Source organism: Eleutherodactylus coqui, chromosome 8 (genome assembly GCF_035609145.1).
Source record: "Eleutherodactylus coqui strain aEleCoq1 chromosome 8, aEleCoq1.hap1, whole genome shotgun sequence".
In the NCBI taxonomy this organism is placed as follows: Eukaryota; Metazoa; Chordata; class Amphibia; order Anura; family Eleutherodactylidae; genus Eleutherodactylus; species Eleutherodactylus coqui.
In genome coordinates this window covers 55,941,768-55,953,308 of record NC_089844.1, presented here as the reverse complement: position 1 = coordinate 55,953,308, position 11,541 = coordinate 55,941,768, and positions in this window count along the sequence as shown.

Genomic DNA, 11,541 nt, shown 5'->3' with positions numbered 1-11,541 from the left:
GGGGAAGATAATTATATGTGTCTGCAGGGCCTGGGGAGGAAAGGGACAACCCCAGGTGACCACATTGAATGCCTTCAATAGAGGGGCATAGACTAAGCTACCAAAATATTTATAGAATCTGGGGGTGAATCTATCTGGTCCCAAACTATTTCCAACTTTCAATCCCCATAAGACCTGCTACAGTTTCTCAGCGCTAAAATCGTGTTCATGGTCATGTACCACTTCCCCAGGAATAGACCCAGGAGCATGAAGCTACAGGTATTATGTAATGTCTTGTTGTAATATTGTTCCTGAGGAGCTATAAGAATCAAGGATGTTGTATAATTTGAATTTTATCATTGTTCCTGGATAAAAATGAAGGGGCAATAGCAGTAACTGGAAAATCCCTTTAAAGTAGAAATTTTGCATGGATATGTATAGCTCTTTTGCAGACCTTTTTGCAGACCTATGTGTACCTGGTTGATGTGAATTTCTCTTCCATCATTAAATACTAAAAACAAGCCCTGTATATTCTGATCCTGCAGTCATGGTTCTTGCTGATCTACTCCTGAGTAGTATAGAAGTAGAGCACAGTCTGCCTGTGTGTGGATGGAGAGGGCAGACAGACAGCTACAACATAGACAGAGAGGAAGGGACAGAGATCATGCTTCCATTGGAACACAGACTGAGCTCTAAACATGCAGGACCACAAGTAGCATGTAAGTGAAAGCGGGTCTTGAAAATAAAAGCAGTATATAAATCTAATATAGTGCAAACTGCAATGCTACAGGTGTGTGTGTGTGTATATACACTGAATGATCACTGCATTAGGAACACCTACTCAGAAATGGGTTGGTCTGCCTTTTTGGTGAACATGGCATTGAGATGTTGGGCAATACATTCCCCAAGGTGGCGAACATCCTCCATTCTCAATTCTACCCATGTGCGCAGCAGCAGCTCTGTCGGTTGGTGCATATTTTGCAGATAAGTGGGAGCAGATCTCACAGCCCTTTCCAGCAAATCCTAAGCTTATTAAATGCGGTCACAGTCCAGTGAGTTTGGGGGCCAAGGCAGTGTGGAGAATTCATTGTCTTGCTCCTCCAACCACTCCCTAGTGATCTGAGCTCAATGCAACAGAGTGTTCACCTGTTGCAAGATGGTCTGGGAAGCCTTCCTGAAGATATGGATGCAGATGGTCAGCTAACAAATCCTGTAGTAATCACCAGTAAAGGATTGTGGTATGCTTACCAACAGTTCTAGGCCATGCCAGAAATACCCCCCAGACCATGACATTGGCATCATGGACCTGTTGAACCCCAATAGTGCACCCCTGGGATATGGCTTCATGCTGTCTATGTCAGATGCAGACCTGGCCATTTGTACGGTTCAGCAGGAAACAGGACTCATCACTCCAGATGACTTTCTTACACATGTCCAAGATCTACTGACAGCTTTCCTGGCCCATGTGAGGTGTTTGCGATGACATTGGGTCAGTGTATATATCAATCATATAGATGAAATGTCCACCAGAGAAGTTGATGAGCTGGTTAGCATTTTTAGAAAACATTTCCCTACTTATTTAATGTGTTCTGACTGAAAACAAAGTATCATTTCAATTGTTAATTGAGAAAGGAAAAAACTTTAAAGATGCGTCTAATCACGGCAAGACATGTATATGGAACCACTCGTAGAACAACTCTTTGGCCTACATTTCCAAGTTTTCTCATTATGATATTTACATCAATTTTATAGATAAAAATACTCATTTAATAAAGTAGCTCATCAGCAATGCACACCGAGGGAAAGTATGTGACAAAGGAAATCATCATTTTTTACATATTCTATATGTGATCTGTGTCTATAAAAACAGGAATGTCATCGAATCACAAGATGCTACAAAGTATACGGAACACTGGGGTTAAGTTTGCAGGTGACAGCAGAAACATTTCTGGGAGAACATTGCAGTTTTGAAGCTCAGTCTGTGAAGTGTTGTGCGTTTGGACACGCTATTAATTCTTATCTGTTCTATCCATGTGCAGCTCTGCACTTGGCATATGAGGAACAGTGACGCTGTCATATCAGCTCTCAGCACCTGGGCTGCATGAAGCAGACAGAAAAATAATCTCTTCAGGATTACCTGTCTGTGCAGCACATTTGAGACCCACAGAAAAAAAAAAGTGTTGGGCAAGAAGGCTGATTTTCCTGTGACAAAAAATCATTTTCATTCTGTTTGCTCTAGCGCTTTGAATGCAAGTTATGTGGCTGGAAGATGCTTTAACTCTTTCCCTGTCAAATGCTTCCTTTTGCAAATGGCTCTTTAAATGCGTCATCACTTTTCGGCTAAGTTTTTAAATACAAATAGACCCGTTCATTGAACACGGGAGAGGGGTCTCAAAGGAATTGCAAGAAATGTTTACCAGCTAAAATTTAGCCAACTACACAGTTTAATATAAATGGTAATACCGTATTGAGCGCAGGAGAATGCAAGTACATTATACAGTACAAAGGTATTTAATTCACCAGCATCTGCTGACAGTACTGTGCCTCACATTAATCCCAGCAATGAAGAGATCAGAATGTTATAATGTTGCTTTAGCAAGGAAGATATCTTGTCATTTCTCACTGAAGTTTTCTTCTATACGCAGCAGAGCGTTATTTTGTTGAGAAGATCTGGTTTACATAATGTCAGGCGGTTAAGTACACAGATGTATGTCTTTATTCCTGCTCCTGGAGGATATACGTTAGCACTAGTTCCAATTTTCAGCTTCTATGTACGAATGCGTGTACTCTTTTTGCATATGCATGGTAGACCTCATACACTACTGTTATAGTAAGGATACATGTATTCTATTGTATGTATGTTTTTATATATTTCACACATTAGCCTATGCAAACCTGCATATATATATATATATATATATATATATATATATATAATATGTATATCTTCCTTTTTAGTAAATAGCAGCAACTAAATGGTCAACTTATTCAATATTATATACTAGAATGTATTAGATTCTTGTATTCACCTCTCGCAGGCCTTTCTCACAAAAGAGGCCTAAATTCTGATAAAAGAAGATGCTAACCACCCACCCCCACCCCACCATCTTAGCATTTTTGTGCCAATGAGCACTATGAGAGTTTTGTTTTTCTCTTGCTTCTAAGGGCTCCTGTCCATGGACGATAGTGCATTGCGTTACTCATGGCGATAATCCGTCCACGAGTATTGCAGTGCATGCTTTCCATAGCATTGCTATGGAAAGCACAGCCCCCGAGTGGAGAATCACAGCGATTCTCCGCTCACGAGACTCAAATCGCGGCATGCTGCGATTTGCCGCGATTCTCCGCGGTGAGCCTATATGTCAGTGATGTAATGCCTTGTTTGTAAAAAGCTATGTTTTTTCCTGTTAAAGAACAGAAGTATATTGCCTTTTGATACAGCCCTCTGTGTCCTTAGATTTATCGGCATGCATGCCCTTCTCAATAACCAATTTGGAACAGGCAGTGAAATCAGAGGGACCTATTGGGGTTCCGATAACACTTTCAAACCCTGCGGCTTCAGGCATAGTCAATCTTGTATGGCCACATGAGAGCCAGTATGGTCAATAGGAAGTATGTCAGAGCTTGAACCCGCAGCCTCCTGTATTTCAGTTGGCAGCTCTCTTCACTAGGCTATCCATGACTTGGACAGTTCCCTTGTTGAAACCTAGCCTTGTTCTGTATTTCTCAGTTACCTAGCTTCTGCCTACTGGTCCTGACTCCACCCCTGTTCCTGATTGCACTTCCCAAATAAGCCTAGCCCTGCCACTCCTTCAGTGCATGATTATTGTTCTCCCCCACCATGCTCAAGCTTCTCTTCTTCCTGCTCATTTGCAATTGTACTGATACCTACTGCTGCTGACCTCTGGCTTCCATTTGACTATGCTTTCATCTCATCCCATTGTACTGCATACCGATACCTACTGCTGCTGACCTCTGGCTTCCTTGACTATTCTCCAGTGACTGACTGGACTACTACAGCTGGGCTCCAATCCAGCGCCGGTAAGACTTTATAAAGTATCTTCTTCTTTTTATAGAAACTAATGACAGATGGAGTCTGAAATACAAACAACCGAGCATGCAAGAATGACCCTTCACTTGCATGAGCAAAAATGTATACAGTTTGTAGTCTATACAGTATGTTGTTGCAATTCAACTATAGATACGACATGTTGGGCACTGCTGCTCTATGGACAGCTTAAGCTTGGTCTAATTGCTCTATATTGCAGGGACTATGGATCTGCTACATACACTAAAGTCGGGGTTTTAAAAAATATGAAAATGAATAAAAGTAATGTAGAAAAAATAATTGGTACTAAAACACAAAAACATTCATCTTTTAAAATAAATGAACTCTATTAAATTTAAGACCAGAAACATTAAATAATATACACATACTTGGTATTGTCACAGCTGTAACAACCTGTTCAATACATTTATAGCTTTGTTTATCATGATCGATGTATGTTGTAAAAAAAAGAAAACGGCAGTGAAATTGCTTTCTTTCTGCATCTTTGCCAAAATAATAATTAATATAAATTACATGCTAATGTATATCTATCAGAAAAATGGTCGCTACATAAACTACAACTTGTCCTGCCTGAAACAGCTACATTGAGCAAAAAATAAACCGTTATGACGGCCACAATGCAAGGAGGAAAAGTCAAAAAATTGTTCTGGCCCTCAAGGTCAAAATTGGGCCATCCATATATATACTGATATATACTAACAATATATATACTCATAATATAAATATATCCTATAATCCATCATATATCCGTCATAGGCATGTGCTTCTCTGCCTTGAGTTTGGATGTCCCTTCTGGGAAAAGTCTTTGTGGCTGTGATGTCCGCAAAATCGTATTGTCTTTATGCCATCCAGTATTTCAAGACCGAACATTTTAATGACCTGTTATAAAAAGATCTGTTTTCTTGAATTCATAAAATGTGAACACACCTTTCCAGATGTAGAGATACAAATTGTCAGAGGAGACAAACTGTTATACGCACATATCGAATATTTTATAGGATGGGACTGAGTAGAATGGAAGTGGTGGATGGGCAGGAATGCACTGGGGATAGCAGGACAGATATTATTGATAATTAAATGATGGATAATAATTACCAATCAGTACATGTGATTCTTCTACTTTATTTGCTTGAAGTAAATGTAAAGTAAAAGTACATTTTTTTGCTTTATTTCATATATCTTTATATTCTTGTAACCACACTGCTTAAAAACTTACATCATCTAAACATTAAAGGCGTGTTCAAAAATAGACCTTTATCACCTCTCCATAGAATACGTGATAATCTAATCCGTGGGGGATGAGACCCCCCATCGATCGCAAAAACAGAGGTCCTATTTCACCCTTCCTCCTCATTGCCGGCTCTCTGCACCCAATGCAATGAGGTGGAGACTGAATGGTGCTGCGGTTGTACATGGGCAGTGCCGCTCCTTTCAGCTTTAACGGGGCTGATGGAGATAGCCAAGCGCTTGTAGTCGGCTATTTCTGTCAACCCCATTGAAATGAATGGAGCAGCATCACACATGGACGACCACCTAAATCTGACATCACTGTTGGTGGGGCAGAGAGCCCACAGTGATGAGAAGAGAGCAACACAGGACTCCCCATTCTCAGGATCAGTGGGGATTTCAGCAATGAAGCCCCCATGATCAGAATTTTATCATCTATATAAGTGATTAAAGTCTATCTTCGATAACTCCTTTAAACTCAATAGCAAAAAAGGTATGCAGTAAGCATCTAAATTACCTTTTCCGATGACCGCAAGCTGCCAGAATTTTATTATTAATGTAGCTCTATGTTTATACAGGAAACTTGGCGTTCTAGTAGAGCTCTGACCATTGTAAAAATCTACTAAGAAGGAAAGGAAATTGTAAGTTAAGTAAGAAGCATTCCTGGAATATATTTCTCTTTAGAAGAGAATGATCATCTGAAATGTATCTGAGTTTGGACAACAAAATACATAAACATCCAAATTAACTTCTGTTTGTATTGCATTATTGTATAGCTTTCAAAGCAAAGAGAGCAATTCACTGTAGTCATGCAACTTTCAATACATTAAACAGTTGTCACAGTGTGTTTAATTATAATAATGTAAACTTAATGGACCATTAAACCTAAAGTAGATGGTAATAGCATTTAGAAATACCAACGTAAACATTTCCAGAATTATTAAGCGCCGATCTTGTTTGGCATAATATTGTTTGGTGGAGTGGGATGTTTCCACACATAAAAGAATTGTGTCTAATAATCCAATGGGAGAAAATAAAAATTGCCTAGTTAGGCAAATTGGACAAAAAGTTTAAAGGCATTTTCCGGGGAAATACTATTGATGACTTATCATCGGGATAGGTCATCAATAGTTGATCTGGGGACCGTCTGGGGACTGTCGCTGAGGACCGATTAGATGAGCAGGTGTATGCTGTCAGCACTGCAAATACACAGGGGTGAGAGCGGAAGCAACAGAAGTCTCTGCGCCAACCTCCATATTGTGGCCGGTGCTTGTAACTGCAGGCATGGCTTCCATTGATTTCAATGAGAGCCGTGCCTGCAGTTACAAGCGCCAACCACTACACGGAGGTCGTTACAAAGGCTTCCGCTTTGACCTCTGTGTATTTGCGGCACTGACAGGTCATCAATTGTATTTCCCTGGAAAATCCCTTTAACCCCTTCACGACCAATGACGTACTGGTACGTCATGGAGCGTCGGGGTATGTATGAAGAGAGGTTGCGTGGCTGATCGCAGCTATTACCTTTTAAAAGCCGCTGTCAATTCTGACAGCCGCATTTAAATCCCCTGAACAATGTTCGGGGGTCCCGCACGGCCACCCCGTGGTGAGATCGGGGGAGCTGTGCAGGTGTCATGGCAGCCGGGGGCCTAATAAAAGGCCGAAAAAAAAATAAAGAACGCCAGAAATGCACTTTTTTAGTTACCCTGTCTCCCAGAAAAAATGCAATAAAAAGCGATCAAAAAGTCGTATGTATTCCAAATTGGAACTGCCATAAACTACAGAACATCCCGCAAAAAATTAGCCCTTGCGAAACTATGTCGACTGAAAAATAAAAAAGTTATTGCACGCGGAAGATAGCAGCAGAAAATAATTGAAAAAAATTAAATGTCTTTGAAAAAAAAAGAGGAGTATAGTAAAAAAAAAAACTATACAAGTTTGGTATCGTATTAATTGTACCGACCCATAGAATAAAGTTATCCTGTCGTTTTTGTTGCTGTTTGTGCGCCGTAGAAACAAGACGCACCGAAAGATGGCGAAATGTCATTTTTTTTCATTTTACTCCACTTAGAATTTTTAAAAGTTTTTCAGCACATTATATGGTACTTTAAATAGCACCATTGAAAAATACAACTCGTCCCGCAAAAACAAGCCCTCATACAGCGACGTTGATGGATAAATAAAGGAGTTACGATTTTTTTAAAGGGGGGAGGAAAAAACGAAAATGGAAAAAGAAAAAGGGCCACGTCATTAAGGGGTTAATATCTTTGATCCAATTGAAATGGCAAAAGGCCAGGGTCAGGGTGAACAAGACACTTAAAAAGAAATTAACCTTTTGCCAGGAAGTTAGCTCTACATAAATACTAGAGATGAGCGAACGTACTCGTCCGAGCTTGATACTCGTTCGAGTATTAGCGTGTTCGCGATGCTCGTTACTAGAGGCGAGTACCACGCGATGTTCGAGTTACTTTCACTTTCATCTCTGAGACGTTAGCGCGCTTTTCTGGCCAATAGAAAGACAGGGAAGGCATTACAACTTCCCCCTGCGACGTTCAAGCCCTATACCACCCCCCTGCAGTGAGTGGCTGGCGAGATCAGGTGTCACCCGAGTATATAAATCGGCCCCTCCCGCGGCTCGCCACAGATGCATTCTAACATAGCTCAGGGAAAGTGCTGCTGGTGCCGGAGCTGCTATAGGGAGAGTGTTAGGAGTATTTTAGGCTTCAAGAACCCCAACGGTCCTTCTTAGGGCCACATCTAACCGTGTGCAGTAGTGTGGAGGCTGCTTTTTGCAGTGTTACAAAAAAAAAAATGTGCATATCGGCCGTGCAGAGCATTGCGCCCTGCAGTAATTATACATAGTCCAGGGCCAGTAGTGGTGGTGAGGCTGGGACAGAAGACATATTTATTGAATATAGGCAGTGGGCCTTTCCAAAAACATTTGGGAAAAAAAATCTATTTGGGCTGCCTGTGACTGTCCTCAGTGTACTGGGTCTGTACTGGGGGTAGTTGTCCTCCTAATTCATACGCAGCCAGCTAAGTGTTACAGCAGGCTTGCACAAAATTATTTCCTGGCTCTGCTGTGCGTTCCGTAAGCGAAGTCAACCTCCAACCACAGGCCAATAAGTGGCACATTTAATTACAGCATTCTGTTTCTGCACTACTGGTAATACAGCATGCTGAGGGGTAGGGGTAGGCCTAGAGGACGTGGACGCGGGCGAGGATGCGGAGGCCCAAGTCAGGGTGTGGGCACAGGCCGAGCCAGTGCGGTGGCCAGGGGTAGAGGCAGGGCCAGACCGAATAATCCACCAACTGTTTCCCAAAGCGCCCCCTCGCGCCATGCCACCCTGCAGAGGTCAAGGTGCTCTACGGTGTGGCAGTTTTTTCACAGAGACACCTGACGACCGACGAACAGTGGTGTGCAACCTTTGTCGCGCCAAGATCAGCTGGGGAGCCACCACCACCAGCATGCGCAGGCATATGATGGCCAAGCACCCCACAAGGTGGGACGAAGGCCGTTCACCGCCTCCGGTTTGCACCGCTGCCTCTCCCCCTGTGCCCCAACCTGCCACTGAGATCCAACCCCCCTCTGAGGACACAGGCACTACCGTCTCCTGGCCTGCACCCACACCCTCACCTCCGCTGTCCTCGGCCCCATCCAGCAATGTCTCTCAGCGCAGTGTCCAGACGTCGCTAGCGCCACTGTTTGAGCGCAAGCGCAAGTACGCCGCCATGCACCCGCACGCTCGAGCGTTAAACGTGCACATAGCCAAATTGATCAGCCTGGAGATGATGCCGTATAGGCTTGTGGAAACGGAGGCTTTCAAAAGCATGATGGCGGCGGCGGCCCCGCGCTACTCGGTTTCCAGTTGCCACTACTTTTCCCGATGTGCCGTCCCAGCCCTGCACGACCAGGTCTCCCGCAACATTGTACGCGCCCTCACCAACGCGGTTACTGACAAGGTCCACTTAACAACGGACGCGTGGACAAGCACAGGCGGGCAGGGCCACTATATCTCCCTGACGGCACATTGGGTGAATTTAGTGGAGGCTGGGACAGAGTCAGAGCCTGGGACCGCTCACGTCCTACCCACCCCCAGAATTGCGGGCCCCAGCTCGGTGCTGGTATCTGCGGCGGTGTATGCTTCCTCCACTAAACCACCCTCCTCCTCCTCGTCCAACGCAACCTCTGTCTCTCAATCAAGATGTGTCAGCAGCAGCAGCACGTCGCCAGCAGTCGGTGTCGCGCGGCATGGCAGCACAGCGGTGGGCAAGCGTCAGCAGGCCGTGCTGAAACTACTCAGCTTAGGAGAGAAGAGGCACACGGCCCAAGAACTGCTGCAGGGTCTGACAGAGCAGATCGACCGCTGGCTTGCGCCGCTGAGCCTCCAACCGGGCATGGTCGTGTGTGACAACGGCCGTAACCTGGTGGCAGCTCTGCAGCTCGGCAGCCTCACGCACGTGCCATGCCTGGCCCATGTCTTTAATTTGGTGGTTCAGCGCTTTCTGAAAAGCTACCCACACTTGTCATACCTGCTCGGAAAGGTGCGCCGGGTCAGCGCACATTTCCGCAACTCCAAGACGGACGCTGCCACCCTGCGGACCCTGCAACATCGGTTTAATCTGCCAGTGCACCGACTGCTGTGCGACGTGCCCACACGGTGGAACTCTACGCTCCACATGTTGGCCAGGCTCTATGAGCAGCGTAGAGCTATAGTGGAATACCAACTCCAACATGGGCGGCGTAGTGGGAGTCAGCCTCCTCAATTCTTTACAGAAGAGTGGGCCTGGTTGGCAGACATCTGCCAGGTCCTTGGAAACTTTGAGGAGTCTACCCAGATGGTGAGCGGGGATGCTGCAATCATTAGCGTCACCATTCCTCTGCTATGCCTCTTGAGAAGTTCCCTGCAAAGCATAAAGGCAGACGCTTTGCACTCGGAAACGGAGGCGTGGGAAGACAGTATGTCACTGGATAGTCAGAGCACCCTCCTGTCTATATCTCAGCGCGTTGAGGAGGAGGAGGAGGGGGAGGAGCATGAGGAGGAGGGGGAAGAGACAGCTTGGCCCACTGCTGAGGGTACCCATGCTGCTTGCCTGTCATCCTTTCAGTGTGTATGGCCGGAGGAGGATCCTGAAAGTGATCTTCCTAGTGAGGACAGCCATGTGTTGCGTACAGGTACCCTGGCACACATGGCTGACTTCATGTTAGGATGCCTCTCTCGTGACCCTCGCGTTACACGCATTCTGGCCACTACGGATTACTGGGTGTACACACTGCTCGACCCACGGTATAAGGAGAACCTTTCCACTCTCATTCCCGAAGAGGAAAGGGGTTCGAGAATGATGCTATACCACAGGGCGCTGGTGGACAAACTGATGGTAAACTTCCCATCCGACAGCGCTAGTGGCAGAAGGCGCAGTTCCGAGGGCCAGGTAGCAGGGGAGGCGCAGAGATCAGGCAGCATGTACAGCGCAGGCAGGGGAACATTCTCCAAGGCCTTTGCCAGCTTTATGGCTCCCCAGCAAGACTGTGTCACCGCTCCCCAGTCAAGGCTGAGTTGGCGGGAGCACTGTAAAAGGATGGTAAGGGAGTACGTAGCCGATCGCACGACTGTCCTCGGTGACGCCTCTGCCCCCTACAACTACTGGGTGTCGAAGCTGGACACGTGGCCTGAACTCGCGCTGTATGCCCTGGAGGTGCTTGCTTGTCCTGCGGCTAGTGTCTTGTCAGAGAGGGTGTTTAGTGCGGCTGGGGGAATCATCACGGATAAGCGTACCCACCTGTCAACCGACAGTGCCGACAGGCTTACACTCATCAAGATGAACAAAGCCTGGATTTCCCCAGACTTCTCTTCTTCACCAGCGGACAGCAGCGATACCTAAGCAATACGTAGGCTGCACCCGCGGATGGAAGCATCGTTCTCTATCACCATCAAAAACGGGGACATTTTTGCTTCATCAATCTGTGTATAATATTCCTCCTCCTCCTCCTGCTCCTCCTCCTGAAACCTCATGTAATCACGCCGAACGGGCAATTTTTCTTAGGCCCACAAGGCTCAGTCATATAATTTTTCTAAACAATTTTTATACGTTTCAATGCTCATTAAAGCGTTGAAACTTGCACCTGAACCAATTTTTATTTTAACTGGGCTGCCTCCAGGCCTAGTTACCAATTAAGCCACATTAACCAAAGCGATTAATGGGTTTCACCTGCCCTCTTGGTTGGGCATGGGCAATTTTTCTCAGGTACATTAGTACTGTTGGTACAC